At 40.7% G+C, this 16,705-nt stretch overlaps 1 protein-coding gene and 1 long non-coding RNA gene across 2 annotated transcripts in view; one reads left to right on the top strand and one right to left on the bottom strand.

Moving 5' to 3' along the window:
* LOC132392596 (WAS/WASL-interacting protein family member 1-like) overlaps nucleotides 1-16,705 on the top strand; it is a 131,828-nt gene that overhangs the window by 4,038 nt on the left and 111,085 nt on the right. The window lies entirely within an intron of this gene.
* LOC132392600 (uncharacterized) overlaps nucleotides 1-16,705 on the bottom strand; it is an 84,834-nt gene that overhangs the window by 1,715 nt on the left and 66,414 nt on the right. Inside the window, exon 2 of the long non-coding RNA XR_009511588.1 lies at nucleotides 7,068-7,224. This is a non-coding gene — a long non-coding RNA (uncharacterized LOC132392600). The remainder of the gene's footprint in view (nucleotides 1-7,067; nucleotides 7,225-16,705) is intronic.

Below are 16,705 nucleotides of genomic sequence, written 5' to 3'. Positions count from 1 at the left end.
GAGGAGTTGAAATAGCCAACTTTCTTTCTATTTATTATAGGCATAATATCTCCCTTGTTTGGATATTCATTGGCCTCACTTCATGGCTAACTTGTAGGGATTGATGGTGGCATCCATAAGTCTCGCGAGACAATGGACCTGCACCTGGAAAGTCTGTCCTCTCCAGGGCGCAGGCCTGGGCAAGGTTGTCTGGAAGACCAGCTGTTGCCCAAGCAGCAAGTCTCCCCTCTCCATGCCACCGATGTTGTCCAAGGGAAGGGCAAGGGCCGATACAGCTTGGCACCAGTGACGTCATAGGAGTTGCCATAATGAGGTTGAAGGTCACGTCGGACTGCCTTAGGGACTCCAGCTCCGGATTCATCCTCAGGGTTTACTCCCAAAGCCTTTCCCGTGAGTGGGTAGGACCGCAAGGCAGCGGAGGTTTGAAATCAGAGTTTTCCCTCTCTTTGTTGGACTGCCTTCCCAATTACAGCCAAGTTATCACAAGGCTTTACACGCATGTATATGAACTGAGAGCAGGGATGGACCTATTAATTCCTCAAACCTGGTCTTTCAGTTAATAAGAAATAATCATCACTCCAAATTCTTAACTACCTGCTGTCGTCTTCAACTCTTTTGCTTATCAAATATCTATTTAATTCTTAAAAATATTCAGACTCTGCCTCCCTTTCCAAAGAGTCAAGGTTAAAACCTCTTTGATATCTATGCTGATTCAATATCAATATAATTTGCACATACGAACTTGACTTTGCCAAAATTGATCCAATATATTTATTATTTTAAATTTCTCATTGAAATCACGTGAAGACTCTTTTAGGGTAAAGTGAACCTGCATTAATACAGCAGTATTAAACTAGATGTGTATCTCGTGTATCTGGAAATGTGGAGCAAGCAGCAGAAAATACTGGAGGGACTCAGCTGTAAATCCTTTCCAGATTTTGACACTGAGCCATATTTTTGATGTTGGAATGATGGTAAGACAAATGTTCACTGACTAATGCACTAACTTGATGTGAAGTAAGTGAACGGTTGTATGTCACCCATTCAAAGACTGCTGTTTGCATTGTATTGCACTGTGCCACTGCTAACTTGGCAATCTTTCATAATCTAGTTCCCTAATTATGGGTGGTGAATGTCTTAGAATGTTCTCTTTGCACAGTGGACGTAAATAACTTCCTGCAGCAGTTGTTAAATATTCTCATGCCAAATATATCCCTTTTTACACACCACGGTCATAAACGAATACTTATCATCTATATTCACCAAGGAGAAGGATGTAGGAGATAGCAAGTTCAGCGGAGGTTATGTTGATCATCTGGAACAAGTTAGTATTAAGAAAGTGGAGGGTTGTTTGACCATTAGATATATGAACAGAATCAGGCCATTCAGCCCATCAAATCTGCTCAGTCGTTGGATCATGTCTGATTCATTATCCCTTTTAACCCCATTTTCATGCCTTCTCATAACTTTTGATGCCCTCACTAATCAAGAACCTATCAACATCCACTTTAATAGAAAAACAATATCAGATCCGGTAAATAGCAGATCTTGATAACAGCAGGGCAATGGGCTGTGACTTCATTCTAGTAAAAGTCAAACTTGGATCAAGTCAGAACTTATTTATTAAATGATTACTGCATTGGACCAGACATATGGAAAACGTAATAGTGATTAGTTGTTTAACAGAACAGGCTCTGTGGTGGAATGGATATTAGTATTTTACCCTTTAGCAATTAATAGTTAAAAACGTTCTTAGCTCAGCTGTTGTTAAGGGGGGGGGGGTCCATGTTACTATTGATTTGGGCACTAGGAGGTGCACTAGAATGAAAAAAAATGTAGTTTTTCTTCAGCTGTGCTTAGGAAGTGTTTTTGAAGTGGGATCATCAGACATCATTGTGGATTCGTATTAATTTACTAAAGTTAGTTCCACTCTTCTGAATGAGAAAATTATGGGTTCATTGCACACTTGTATTGACACGATCTCTGTTTATACTTTAGTTTAGTACTGATAAAAATGGTGTAGCATGTATTTATTTATTTATTGAGATAGAATGCAGAATAAGCTCTTCTGGGCTTTCAAGCTGTGGTGCCCAGCATCCTCCAATTTAACCCTAGTCTAATAACGAGACAATTTACAATGACCAATTAACCTATCAACCAGTACATCTTTGAACTGTGGGAGGAAACTCGTGGGGAGACCGTACAAACCCTTTACAGACCGTGGCAGGAATTGAACCCATATCGCTGTAGTGTGAAGCTTTGTGCTGAATTACTATGCTACCGTGTTGTGGTTATTCTGGGTTGTCCACTACCTATTAATTATCGGACTCAAAGGACTCCACCATTAAGTATTCCTTCACTAGTCATGAATTTGACATTTACCTGAAATTGTAGATAAACCAACATTTTGTTTCCCTCTTCCAGATATCAGGTAAATATACCCCCGTAAACATTTAGACTAGTATAGCAGTAATTTACACACCAACTAACTTCTAAAATAGAGGCACACTACTTACATTTTTTGTAAATATACTTCTAGTTCAATGTTAAAATACCTGTTCAATGTGGAAATTGACATCCAGCAACCACACACAATCCATTTTTGACTTCCAGTGATACCTACTTTTTACCTGTAAATTTTAGAATTAAGTCTACATTGAGTACTTTTCTAAAAGTTGTGACAATGATAGCAATATATGAGATTATTATATATGTCCCATATGTGTTTGATTTTGAATCGAAACACCAAATGAATTTTGAAGCCTACTACTTGCTGTCTGTGCTTTACGAACATAATAAGCTGCACCTTCCACATATTCATACAGATGTCCAGGTATTTTCTTTCTTTATTCTGGTTATTCTTTGTTTGCAACACAATGGTTATACTTTGAAAGTAAGAAAACAGCTTTGAAGATGATGGGAAGAAAAAGTTTAGATAGCTGAGGGGTGGAGAGAGAGATGGTGAAATGTCTTCTTGCCATCTATAAAGTCGAGAGAATAAGCACAGGTTGCCTGGAATGAGTGGTAATGGAGACAGAAGTGAGGTGGGAAAAGAAAGAAGCGGAAGATAAGATTATAAGAAGTGGTAGTCTCTGGTGAGAAGGATCGCTAAGTACACCATCCTTTCCCCAGCTCGAGCACACAGCACAGGTAGCCGCTTATCTGTTTGTGAGTAATGCTGAATTACACAATACCACATATCTGATAAGAAAATAATTCTGTAAATTTAATGAAAGAGCAAAGCAAGAAGAATAAAACGGAAGGAAATGTAGAGGTGCAAAGATCTATATAGCAGCAGTGCTGAGATGGGCAGGCATGACAATGTAACAACGTGAGTATCCACCTCATTTCCACCCTTAAAATCCTCCATTTCAACACGTTTGCTGACATTTCCATATTTAAGTTTCTCGATTCCTATGGCCACACCTTTCATTGAAGTTTTCTGTAGTTTAACCCGTTGCAAGTGGTGATGCTTTATTGGCGTTTTCTGGAAACTGGAGATTGATTTAACAGTTTGCATATGATTATTCTGCTCTAGCTTTTGTTAGTCTAGTTTTTGGCTCGGGTCACGACTGTTTTCATGTTTACTGGAGATGAACTCTCGGCTAGAGTCGTAGTCATTGCCTATGATCCCACAACACAGCCATTGGATTATGGTAGCAACTGTATTCGTCACTTGTTCCTCTCTGGGTTGTATCATCACATGTTCTGTTTGCATTCCAGTCAGCTATATTGCTGTAATTGTGCCAAGCTCAGCTCCTTCCACTTGCTCTCCAAATATTACAAAACTCTGGCCTTAATTTTATGGTTAAGTTAAATAGAGACGGCTACTTTAAAAACATCTCTCGTTATAGCAGATTAGAAATTAGTGGAATCCATTTATTTTTATAGCTTAATTGTTCAAGGAAAGCATTTCCCAGGAGCCAATTGGTAAGCAACAAGGTTACAGGAATCTTTGAGAAGCTAGTGCCATGCCAATGAATTTATCATCCTACCAACTTCATCGCCAATACAATGGCAAGCACCACACACTAGTTCTGCCAAATAATAAATTTCCCCCTCTGTCATCTACTGTTCAACTAGGTCTTCAAAATAGACAGTAACAGGCTCCAACAAACTCGGAATGGATCAAATTATAAGCGCATTTATTACTAGCAAGCAAGATTACCTCCATACGTTAAGTTGTCAGTAAATTGCTTAAATCTTGCAGCTCAAAACAGATCACTTTTATGCATTTACAGAGCCCAATAATCAACATCATCTTGTCCTTGAGGTCATTCCGTCCCTTAACTGCATCCTGTTTTATCTCACATTTGTCTTGCATGAGCCCATTTCTCTTGGTCCTTGAAGTTCCTTCCACCCACCCACCCCCTTCCCCCAACAGCTGCATCCTGTTTTTTTTTCTGCTTTAAATCGTGCAATGTCTGAACACTTCCAGGCTAACTCTCAAACTGCTGCAAATTTCTAATCCAGTTACATCAGCAAATTCATGAAGCATTCTGGGATTATACAGGTTCCATTTTGTCACATTACAATTTACAAAGATTATAAATTGATGAAGACTTCAGGGTTACAGACATATTTCCACATCTCTCCAGTGAAATATTGAAAACTGTAAGACTGTGAGACTAGAAATGACAGACTAGAAATGTATTTCTAAGACAGTAAGTACATGCATACCAGATAAGAAAAGCCAGTGAAGGCTTTCAGAGCTTTCTATAATGCCCTAATGAGAAACTTGAGAAGAACTGCAGTTAAACAGACTGTATAATTTAAACATGTATACCATGTCAAAAGCAAAATAGGGTAGGTGCTGGGAAAAAGATGCTGAATAATACTTTTCTGGTGGTTGGTATGCAGCACCCTCTGGAGCAGGGGTTCCTAACCTGAGGTCCACTGACCTTTTGTTTAACGGTATTGGTCCACAGCATAAAAAAGATTGGGAACCACTGCTCTAGAGAAAATAAATATATAAAGTTTAGTGATATCTTTCTAAGTCATATGGAATTATTTCAGTTATTTTTTGAATTCCTTCTGGTTAACGAAGCAGTTTCATTCTTAAAACTCGTTAGTTTTGGTCTTTTGGCTGAATCTCACTTCCTCATAAGTTACCCTAACAGTTGTTTCTTCTCACAGATTTCCTTCTGAGTTTCAAGGTACTGCACCTAATCAATTTCCTTTCTCCTTTTCACATCCTTTCTTTCATTTTTACTCTCCATCTGGCACCCTCATATCCCCTTGTAACATCCTGGTTTCTTCCCCAGTTCCTCCTTCCTAATGCTTTCAAGTGTGTAATTTTCCCTTAAAGCTCTGGAATTATCCACAACAGCCCTATCCTCTCTTCTCCACCAACACACCCGTCCTCTTCCTGATGCCTTCCACCCCATTCTCCCAAAAGAGACTTGGAATGATTTTCACTAGCTGTCATCTGTGCTCCTGTCCTGTAACCATTCCACTTGGATTCATTGAAAATATTTTTACATTAGGAAGCTCTTCTACCCATTGAGGCTGTGCTGGTTGAAGAAGATCTCTCTAACTTAACCCCACCTTCCAGACTAATTCTTCAAGTACTTATTTGAGTGTTGCTTAAATGAAGTACAATTTCTACTTCAGCCATTATTGATTTAGTAAGTTTCGGACATTTACTTGCATCATCACTTCTGCCTTAGTCTTCTGACTGATGAAAACATTTCTGGGTATTAGAGGCAGCATGCAGTTTTCCTGTTTAAGAATCCCCACCCTTTTGCATTCATAAACTGGAATATGCAGAGCAGAAGGGCTGAGTTAAAAGTGTGCTGAAGCTGAAAGGAATATTTGTTAGTCTGCAAACACAAATTGGTAAGGAAAATGAAAACGTGTATGTATATTTCCTTTCAAGTTCTAATGACGTCCTAAAATGCTTTACAGAAAATAAGTATTTTAAAAATGAGGCTCTCTTATAATACTGAAACTGCAACAGCCAATTTTGACATCTGGTGGTTTTGCAAGCAGCAGAGTAATAATGTGCAGATGTGGATACTTGTGTGCTCCTCACTGTCACAAGCTCTTTAAAGCATTCTGAAATCAACTTAACATGTTGCTGTTTTTATTGTTTGGAAACCGTGATCTGGAAAAGCCAAGGCAGTTTTGGGTTTCCATACAAAATAAAGGTTATCATATCAAATGTGCCCTACCCAATCTAATAGTATTTTCTTTTTAAAGTCCTGCCTTTGGAATTTGCATGAATAGTTTACTTTTCCAGCCAGAGTCGGCAATGCATTTGATTAGAAATCTGTGTGTTTAAATTTTCAGAAAGAACATTGAATTGAACTAATTGCTTTCTTCCCAAGTATTGAAAGGCAGATGCTGGAAATCTGAAATTTAAGGAACAAGGAAATGCTCAGTGGGGCAAGCACCATCTGTGAAAGAAATAATTAACATTAATAGCTGATCACCTTTCATCAGAACGAGGAAAATTACAAATCAGACATGTTTGCAATTGCAGAGAAGGGGGAGAGATGGAGAGAACAGAGTATGACGGAGTAGAGACTGGGAGGCTGAGAGGCACAATTATTGGAGGTACTAGGTGAGAGAATGCAGTGAAGGCTGAGTTGCACTGTGCAACATCACAGCTGCTGAACTGTTATGTGTTGTCTTTGTTTACAAATGTAACTTATTTCAAAACCAATCTAGATAAATAATTCAATGGAGATAGTTTTAAAGGTGGTTCTCATAATCGTTCTAATATGAACTACAGTACATATGAAAATAAAACTTGGAGAGGGTGGAAATCTAAAAGGAAAGCATAAAATTCTGGAAAGAGAAAGTGCTTGACCTGAAATGGTGATAGAAACATAGAAAGCCTACAGCACAGCAGAGGCCCTTCGGCCCACAATGCTGTGCCAAACATGTACTTTAGAAATTACTTCGGGTTACCCGTAGCCCTCTATTTTTCTGAGCTCTATGTACCTGTCCAGGAGTCTCTTAAAAGACCCTCCACCACCGCTGCCAGCAGCCCTTTCCACGCACTCACTGCTCTCTGCATTTCTTTTAAAAAACGATAATAACAACAAAAACAGCAAACTTACCCCAGACACTGCCTCTGTCCTACTTTCAAGCACCTTAAAACTGTGCCCTCATGCTAGTCATTTCAGTCCCGGGAAAAAGCTTCTGACTGTCCACATGATCAATGGATATCATCATCTTATACACCTCATTCAGGTCACTTCTCATTCTCTGCCACTCCTGGGAGAAAAGGCCAAGTTCAGAATCAGGTTTTTTATCACCGGCATGTGACGTGAAATTTGTTAACTTAGTAGCAGCAGTTCAATGGAATACATAATCTAGCAGAGAGAAAAATAATAATAATAAATTAAATAAAACATAATAAATAAACAAGTAAATCAATTACATATATTGAATAGATTATTAAAAAATCTGCAGAAACAGAAATACTGTATATATTTTTAAAAAGTGAGGTGTCCAAAGCTTCAGTATCCATTTAGGAATCAGATGGCAGACGGGAAGAAGCTGTTCCTGAATCACTGAGTGTGTGCTTTCAGGCTTCTGTATCTCCTACCTAATGGTATCAATGAGAAAAGGACATGCCCTGGGTGCTGGAGGTCCTTAATAATGGACGCTGCCTTTCTGAGACACTGCTCCCTAAAGATGTCCTGGGTACTTTGTAGGCTAGTGCCCAAGATGCAGCTGACTAGATTCACAATCTTCTGCAGCTTTTTTCGGTCCTGTGCATTAGCCCCTCCATACCAAACAGTGATGCAGCCTGTCAGAATGCTCTCCACGGTACAACTATATAAGTTTTTGAGTGTATTTGTTGACATGTCAAATCTCTTCAAACTCCTAATAAAGTATAGCTGCTGTCTTGTCTTTTTTATGACTACATCAATATGTTGGGACCAGGTTAGAGCCTCAGAGATCTTAACACCCAGGAACTTGAAGCTGCTCACTCTCTCCACTTCTGATCCCTCTATGAGGATTGGTATGTGTTCCTTCATCTTACCCTTCCTGAAGTTCACAATCAGCTCTTTCATCTTACTAACGTTGAGTGCCAGGTTGTTGCTGTGGCATCACTCCACTAGTTGGTATATCTCACTCCTGTACGCTCTCTCGTCATGACCTGAGATTCTACCAACAATCGTTGTATTGTCAGCAAATTTGCAGATGGTATTTCAACCTATTCTCATAAGGCATGCTCCCTAACCCAGGCAACATTCTTGCAAATCTCCTCTGCACCCTTTCTCTTGTTTCCACATCCTTCCTGTAGTGAGGTGACCAGAACTGAGCACATTACTCTAAGTGGGGTCTGACCAGGGTCCTATATAGCGGCAACATTACCTCTCATCTCCAAAACTCAATCCCATGGTTGATGAAAGCCGATGCTCCATATGCTTTCTTAACCACAGAGTCAACCTGCGTAGCGGCTTTGAGTGTCCTATGGACTCGGACCCCAAGATCCCTCTGATCCTCCACACTGCCAAGAGTCTTACCATTAATATTATATTCTGCCATCATATTTGACCTACCAGAATGAACCACTTCACATTTATCTGGGTTGAACTCCATCTGCTGCTTCTCAGCCCAGTTTTGTATCCTATCAATATCCTGCTGTAACCTCTGACAGCCCTCAACACTATCCACAACACCCCCAACCTTTGTGTCATCAGCAAATTTACTAACCCATCCCTCCACTTGCTCATCTAGATCATTTATAAAAATCACAAAGAGTAGGAGTCCCAGAACAGATCCTTGAGGCACACCACTGGTCATCAACCTCCATGCAGAATATAACCCATCTACAACCACTTTTTGCCTTCTGTGGGCAAGACAATTCTGGATCCACAAAGCAATGTCCCCTTGGATCCCATGCTTCCTTCCTTTCTCAATAAGCCTTTCATGGGGTACCTTATCAAATGCCTTGCTGAAATCCATATACACTACATCTACTGCTCTTCCTTCATCAATGTGTTTAGTCACATCCTCAAGATATTCAATGTGCTGCCTGGCTATGCCCTACCCTCTGGCTACATCCAAAGTTCAAAGATTCAAAGTAAATGTCACCATACACTACCCTGATTACAATAATTTTCTTTAGGGCATTCACAGTAAATTCAAAGAAATGCAATAGAATAAATGAAAAACTGACAAAGATGGACAAACAGCCAGTGTTGCAAAAGATAATAAACTGTAAATACAAACAAAAAAAAAACTAAGTAATAAATAATCAATAAATATTGAGAACTGGTTGTAGAGTCCTTGAAAGTGAGTCCGTAGGTTGTGGAATCAGATCAGTGTTGGGGTTATTGAAGTTGTTCCCTCTGGTTCAAGAGTCTGATAATTGAATCACAGTTTCTAAATTGTGTAGAAAAGAAGATGACTGATCACAGAAATGCCGATGAATTGTCCAATTTACCTTTGGAAAAGGGAATACCTGAAAGTAAGACACTCCTTGATGTATTCTCCCTAAATCAAACCGCAAGTCTCACTACTACGGTAGAGATAATCCAAAAAGGAAACCAGAAAAGACCCCATAATGTCTCAGGTCTACATGGCTACAGAAAGTGGCTGGAATGTGCAGCAGAAATCCCAGTTCTCACATTTTTACCAGCGCTGGGATGAACTTGCCCTTGGTGATGGTTCCTTTGTGTGGGGATTGAGAATTGTTGGGGATTGAGAGTTAGTGTTAGAGGAACTACTTGCTGGCCATCTAGGAGTGGCCAAAATGGAAAAAGCTGGCCCAAAGCTTTGTCTGGTGGTCTGGGATGGATCAGCAGATCGAGCAGCTTGCCTTGCACTGTGTGGGATGCCAACATGTCCAGAAGATGCTAGTATCAGCACCTCTCCACCCCTGGGAATGGCCTGTATTGCCCTGGTGGAGGATTCATGTGCATTTTGCCAGACCATTCATGGCACAGATTTCTTGTTAGCAGTGGATGCAGCTATAAAGTGGTCAGAAGTGATCCCAGTAGTCTCCTCTTCTCAAATGCTGGTGTTCCAAAACACTAAGTCAGTGACAATGGATCACAGTTTGTTTTGGGAATGATTGAAACTGTTCTGGAAATGAATGAAATAAGACATATTATATCTGCACTGTACCACCCATCTACAAATGGCTTGGCAAAAAGGTTTGTTCAGGGTTTAAAGAATGCGCTCCAAGCAATGTCAGCAGAACACACTACATTGACACTGAATCAGAAGCTCACCAATTTCCTCCTTGCACACATGCCCCACGCTCCACAACCAAACAGCTCACTCGCTATGCTGTTCTTGGGTCATAACTTGCACTCATACTTGGATCTCCTCAAACCCAATTTCAGGATAGACAACTGAGGCAAATTATGGGTTCCTCAAAAAAAGAGGTTCAGTGTTTCACTCCTTGACAACACAATAGATATTATGTCTGATGTCATCTGGTGATGACACTTGAGGAGAGTGGAATCAATTGTTAGTGAATAAAGTTGTCCAGAGCTGTCAGAACCACTTCCTGCAATTTCAGAGTCCACGCCTACAACCCCCGTGGAGGAGGCTGCAGAAACTGAGATTGTTTCAAAGCTACAAGTCTCACCTGCCAAGGAGAGTGAACTCCCCCCCCCCCCCCCCCCGTCAGGAAAGGCATCATCCCACGAGGGTAAGAAATCCTTCATAGCAGTTAAATCATAGCAGAAAAGGACAATTTGAAATTTATAATAGTTGTATTATATATTAGAAATATATATATATATATAAATATAAAACCCTGCTTAGTTATAAACTCCAACTCAATATAGAATGACTTTCTACTTGATATATATATAATATCAAGTAGAAAGTCATTCTATATTGAGTTGGAGTTTATAACTAAGCAGGGAGGAGTTAAAGTCTGTCCTGAGACATATAGGCTCATTGGGCCGGTACTTATGCTGGTTTCCGTGGCGTGAAGCGACAGAGAATACGAGACTCCCCCCCCCCCCCCCCCTCCCCTCCACCCCGGATAGGACACCAGTCTATCCGAGTTTAACCCCCAGCGTTTTGCCGGTACCCGTTTTCAGCTGGGTGGACTGGAGCAATGTGCGGTTAAGTACAATACCTTGCTCAAGGACACAACACGCTGCCTCGGCTGGGGCTCGAACTCACGACCTTCAGATCGCTAGTCCAACGCGTTAACCACTTGGCCACGCGCCGCACTAAGCAGGGAGGAGTGTTGTGTATTTGATATTTGAGTAATGTTGTAAATGTATTTATTTGTTTACGTAATGCATTATGCTTTATATGTAAAGCCACATGAATGGCACTCGTCATTACACCACGTCATATGCATGTACCTCGTTAAAAGTGAAATTTACACGCATCTCTTGGGCTCCCTTGATATTCTTTTGATTAGTTTTAAGTTTTGGAGTCACAAAACCTAACAGGTGTTGGAGGTACTTAAACAGGCATGAGCATGAAAGAAAATTGATGGGGAAAAAGCAGTCAGCTTATAGACCCAAGATAGTGGAAAAAAGTTGTCCATAATTCAAGCACCATTAATATATTTAGTGATTATGGGATGGTAGTGAAATACTCTTGGACTGCTGAACTGAGACGAGCAGAATACCTTCCAACCAGTGTGTTGACATAAAAATCACTAGTGGCAATAAGCAACCCAAAATGATTGGATGGGATGGATGCAAGCCAATTTTCTTTTTACCAAAAAAAAATCATTCTGTAACATTCCAGAACTAAATTTATATTTGTTTCTCTTGAGATTTGTATCATTTCATTCATGTTTAATGCTTTGTTAGATTCACATTTGATTCTAAAGGAATAAAAATATTTTACATTTTAATTTTCTAGAAATATTTTGTATCTGTGAAGTTGCATTTATGATATTCCATCTACAGCCAGGTACTTATTAATGATAATCTTGAAAGTTCCTTCAAAAAAGTACATTTTCATGTTCTATTGAATGTTTTGCTGAGTTGTTTGAATTTCTGTTGCATTGCCTGGAATATTTACGAGGGGTGATTGATAAGTTCGTGGCCTAAGGGAAGGTCAATTTTAGAAAATCTAGCACACTTATTTCTCAACATAGTCCCCTCCTACATTTACACACTTAGTCCAGCGGTCATGGAGCATACGAATCTTGGACCTCCAAAAGGTGTCCACAGCAGGGGTGATTGATAAGTTTGTGTGGCCTAAGGTAGAAGGAGATGAGTTATCCAGCTTTCTTTACATGCACATGCAGTTCAACTCTGATTATGCAGAAAGTTTGAAGTCATCTCCTTAGGCCACGAACTTATCAATCACTCTTGATGAGTTATTAACTTCAAACTTCCTGCATAATCACTCAGAGTTGAACTGCATGTGCATGTAAAGAAAGCTGGATAACTCCTCTCCTTCTACCTTGGGCCACAAACTTATCAATCACCCATCTGTGGACACTGGAAGTCCAAGATCCGTATGCTCCACGACCGCTGGACTAAGTGTGTAAATGTAGGAGGGGACTATGTTGGAAAATAAATGTGCGGGTTTTCTAAAATTGACTCCTTCTACCTTAGGCTACAAACTTATCAATCACCCCTCGTATTTTCCACCCAAAACTGTTATTACATTCTACTTGATACTTGATTGCATAATTCACTGGCTTGAATCTTTTAGGATTGGGAATTATTTATTTTATGGAGCTACAGTGTGGAATAGAACCCCTGGCCCTTCGAGCCATGCTGTCCAACAATCCCTGATTTGACCCTAGTTAATCATGGGACAATTTACAATGACCAATTAACCTACCAACTGGTACGTCCTTGGACTGTGGGAGGAAACTGGTGCACCCAGGGAAAACCCACCTGTTCCCCAGGGAGAACATACAGACTCCTTACAGAATGTGCCCTGAGCTGTAATAGTGTTACGCTAACCAATGGGCTACTGTGGTGCTACTTGTGCATGGTTCCATTGCAATGTATATCCTTCCCTGCATAAAGCAGTTTGTTAGATGTGCAATTTCTCCTTTCCCTTAAAGAATTTTGGTAATATTTTTGATTTTTTTAAAAAAAATTTGTCTCCAAACCTTCCCAACCCCTGCAATTCAAATGAATTGTGTTACTATCACTGAGGTGATGGAAGGAAAAGCACAGATTTTTCTGAACGCCTCAGTATAATACTTAATTTTGCATAAGTAGCTTTAGTTCATAATACAAATTGGTAGTGAGCTACTGGTGATCTGTTGCAAATTTGTTCTGGCATCTTTCTTTCATGGGTCTGATGACAATCAACAATTATAAAACCAGTTCAAACCGATGTAACTTCAATCCTATGCGACTACTTTCAGGAACAGTTATTACTGTTCAACCATTGGTCTCCTGAGCCAGCACGGATAATTTCACTCAACTCAATGCTGAAACTGATTCAACTGCATCTGTAATGCACCGACAACTCATGTTCTCAGCATTATTTTTTTAAACTTTTATTTGAGAAAATAGGACCGATCAAGTCTGACAGTGGAAAAGCGTGTATGGAACCAGAGGAGGTTGCAGAAATACTTAATGAATACTTTGCTTTAGTATTCACTATGGAAAAGGACCTTGGCAATTGTAGGGATGACTTAAGCAGATTGGAAATCTTCTGCATGTAGATATTAATAAAGAGGATGTGCTGAAGCTTTTGGAAAGCATCAAGTTGGATAAGTCTCTGGGACCAGATGAGATGTACCCCAGGCTACTGTGGGAGGCGAGGGAGGAGATTCCTGAGCCTCTGGCAATAATCTTTGCATCATCAATGGGGATGGGAGAGGTTCCAGAGGATTGTAAATGTTGGTCCCTTATTCAAGAAAGGGATTAAGGGTAGCCCAGGAAATTATAGACCAGTGAGTCTTACTTCAGTGGTTGGTAAGTTGATGGAAAAGATCCTGAGAGGCAGGATTTATGAACATTTGGAGAGGCAGAATATGATTAGGAATAATCAGCATGGCTTTGTCATAGGCAAGTCGAGCCCTACGAGCCTGATTGAATTTTTTGAGTATATGACTAAACACATTGATGAAGGGAGAAGCAAACACAAGGAAATCTGCAGATGCTGGAAATTCAAATAACGCACACAAAATGGAGGTGGAACACAGCAGGCCAGGCAGCATCTATAAAGAGAAGCACTGTCGACATTTCGGGCCAAGACCCTTCATCAGGACTAACTGAAAGGAAAGATAGTAAGAAATTTGGAAGTAGGAGGGGGAGGGGAAAATGTGAAATGATAGGAGAAGACCAGAGGGGGTGGGGTGAAGCTGAGAGCCGGAAAGATGATTGGCAAAAGGGATACAGAGCTGGAGAAGGGAAAGGATCACAGGATGGGAGGCCTAGAGAGAAAGAAAGGGGGAGGGGAGCACCAGAGGGAGATGGAGAGCAGGCAGAGTGATAGGCAGAAAGAGAGGAAAAAAGGAGGGGGGAAAAAACCTAAATATATCAGGGATGGGGTAAGAAGGGGAGGAGGGGCATTAACAGAAGTTAGAGAAGTCAATGTTCATGCCATCAGGTTGGAGGCTACCCAGCCGGTATTTAAGATGTTGTTCCTCCAACCTGAGTGTGAAGAAAGAGCAGTAGATGTAGTGTATATGGATTTCAGCAAGGTATTTGATAAGGTACCTCATGCAAAGCTTATTGAGAAAGTAGGGAAGCATGGGATCCAAGGGGACCTTACTTTGTGAATCCAGAATTGGCTTGTTCACAGAAGGCAAAGAGTGGTTGCAGATGGGTCATATTCTGCATGGAGGTTGGTGACTAGTGGTGTGCCTCAGGATCTGTTCTGGGACCCCTGCTCTTTGTGATTTTTATAAATAATCTGGATGAGGAAGCGGAGGGATGGGTTAGAAAATTTGCTGATGACACAAAGGTTGGGAGTGCGGAGGGCTGTCAGAGGTTACAGTGGGACATTGATAGGATGCAAAAGTGGGCTGAGAAGCGGCAGATGGAGTTCAACTCAGATAAGTGTGAGGTGGTTAATTTTGGTAGGTCAAATATGGCAGGATATAGTATTAATGGTAAGACTTAGCAGTGTGGAGGATCAGAGGGATCTTGAGGTCCAAGTCCATAGGACATTCAAAGCTGCTGCACAGGTTGACTCTGTGGTTAAGAAGGCATACAGTGCATTGTCCTTCATCAACCATGGGATTGAGTTCAAGAACTGAGAGGTAATGTTGCAGCTATATAGGACCCTGGTCAGACCCCACTTGGAGTACTGTGCTCAGTTCTGGTCACCTCACTACAGGAAGGATGTGAAAAGATGTGGAGATTTACAAGGATGTTGCCTGGATTGGGGAGCATGCCTTATGAGAATAGGTTGAGTGAACTCGGCCTTTTCTTCTTGGAGCGGCAGAGGATGAGAGATGACCTGATAGAGGTGTTTATGATGATGAGAGGCATTGATCGTGTGGATAGTCAGAGGTTTTTCCCCCAGGGCTGAAATGGCTAACACAAGAGGGTACAGTTTTAAGATGCTTGGATGTAGGTACAGAGGATTTGTCAGGGGTAAGTTTTTATGCAGAGAGTGCTGAGTGCGTGGAATGGGCTGCTGGCGACGGTGGTGAAGGTGGATACGATAGGGTCTCTTAGGAGACTTCTTGACAGGTACATAGAGCTTAGAAAAATAGAGCTGTGGGTAATCCTAGGTAATTTCTAAAGTAAGTACATGTTCACCAGATCATTGTGGCAAAAGGGCCTGTATTGTGCTCTAGGTTTTCTATGTTTCTATGTATTGTTGTAATCTTTTTGCACTTTAGTTGTTTGTTGGTTTTCTGTGTGCGTAGTTTTTCATTGTGTCTCTGTTCTCCTGTGAATGTCTTTAAGAAAATGAGTCTCTAGATAATATATGGTGACATTTAAAAAAACAGAATCAGAACCAGGTTTAATATCACCGCATATATCATGAAATTTGTTAACTTTGCCGGAGTAGTACTATGCAATACATGATATTAGAGAAATAATAACTGAATTCCAGTAAGTGTTCTGATCCCTCTGAGGATTGGTGTGTTTTCCCTCGTCTTACGCTTTGTGAAGTACGCAATCGGTTCTTTGGTCTTGCGTTGAGTTGTTGCTGCGACTCCACCTGACTAGCTGGTAGATCGCACTCCTGTAGGCCCTCTCATCACCATCCTGAGATTCTGCAAGTATTGTCAGCAAGTTTATAGATGGCTTTTGAGCTGTACCTAGCCACACAGTCATGGGTACAGAGAGAGTAGAGCAGCGAGCTCAGCATACATCCCTGAGGTGCGCCAGTGTTAATTGTCAGCGAGGTGGAGATGTTGTCATCAATCCGCACAGATTGTGGTCTTCCGGTTAGGAAGTTGAGGATTCGATTGCAAAGGCCCAGGTTCTGGAGCTTTTCAATCATAACTGAAGGAATGATGGTGTTAAATAGCATCCTGCCATACTGTAGGTATTTCTGTTGTCCAACTGATCTTTCTGCATGTCGACCTACGGTGATGGATACATGAGTATTCATGGCAAACTGATGGCAAGTGTGCACAAGATGGCACATGCAAAAATTTTGTTGGCATGTGGCATGCAGTGCTGCCCCTCTTTTTTTTTAAACCCACCAGTACATAACGATTATCTTTACTGTCAAATTGAGCATTGAATGATTTTTTTTACAATCAGAAAGCAGTGAGATGTTTTCACAGAAAACTTCTTACAGTGGTTTGAAGCTAAAGAGGCAGTTGTGAGAGCGCATGACGTTGGATGATAACTTTTTGAAATACTCAGACCTG

The sequence above is a fragment of the Hypanus sabinus genome, chromosome 4 (assembly GCF_030144855.1).
Source record: "Hypanus sabinus isolate sHypSab1 chromosome 4, sHypSab1.hap1, whole genome shotgun sequence".
In the NCBI taxonomy this organism is placed as follows: Eukaryota; Metazoa; Chordata; class Chondrichthyes; order Myliobatiformes; family Dasyatidae; genus Hypanus; species Hypanus sabinus.
Note: the sequence above shows the minus strand (reverse complement) of the source record. Positions and strands in the feature narration are given on the sequence as shown.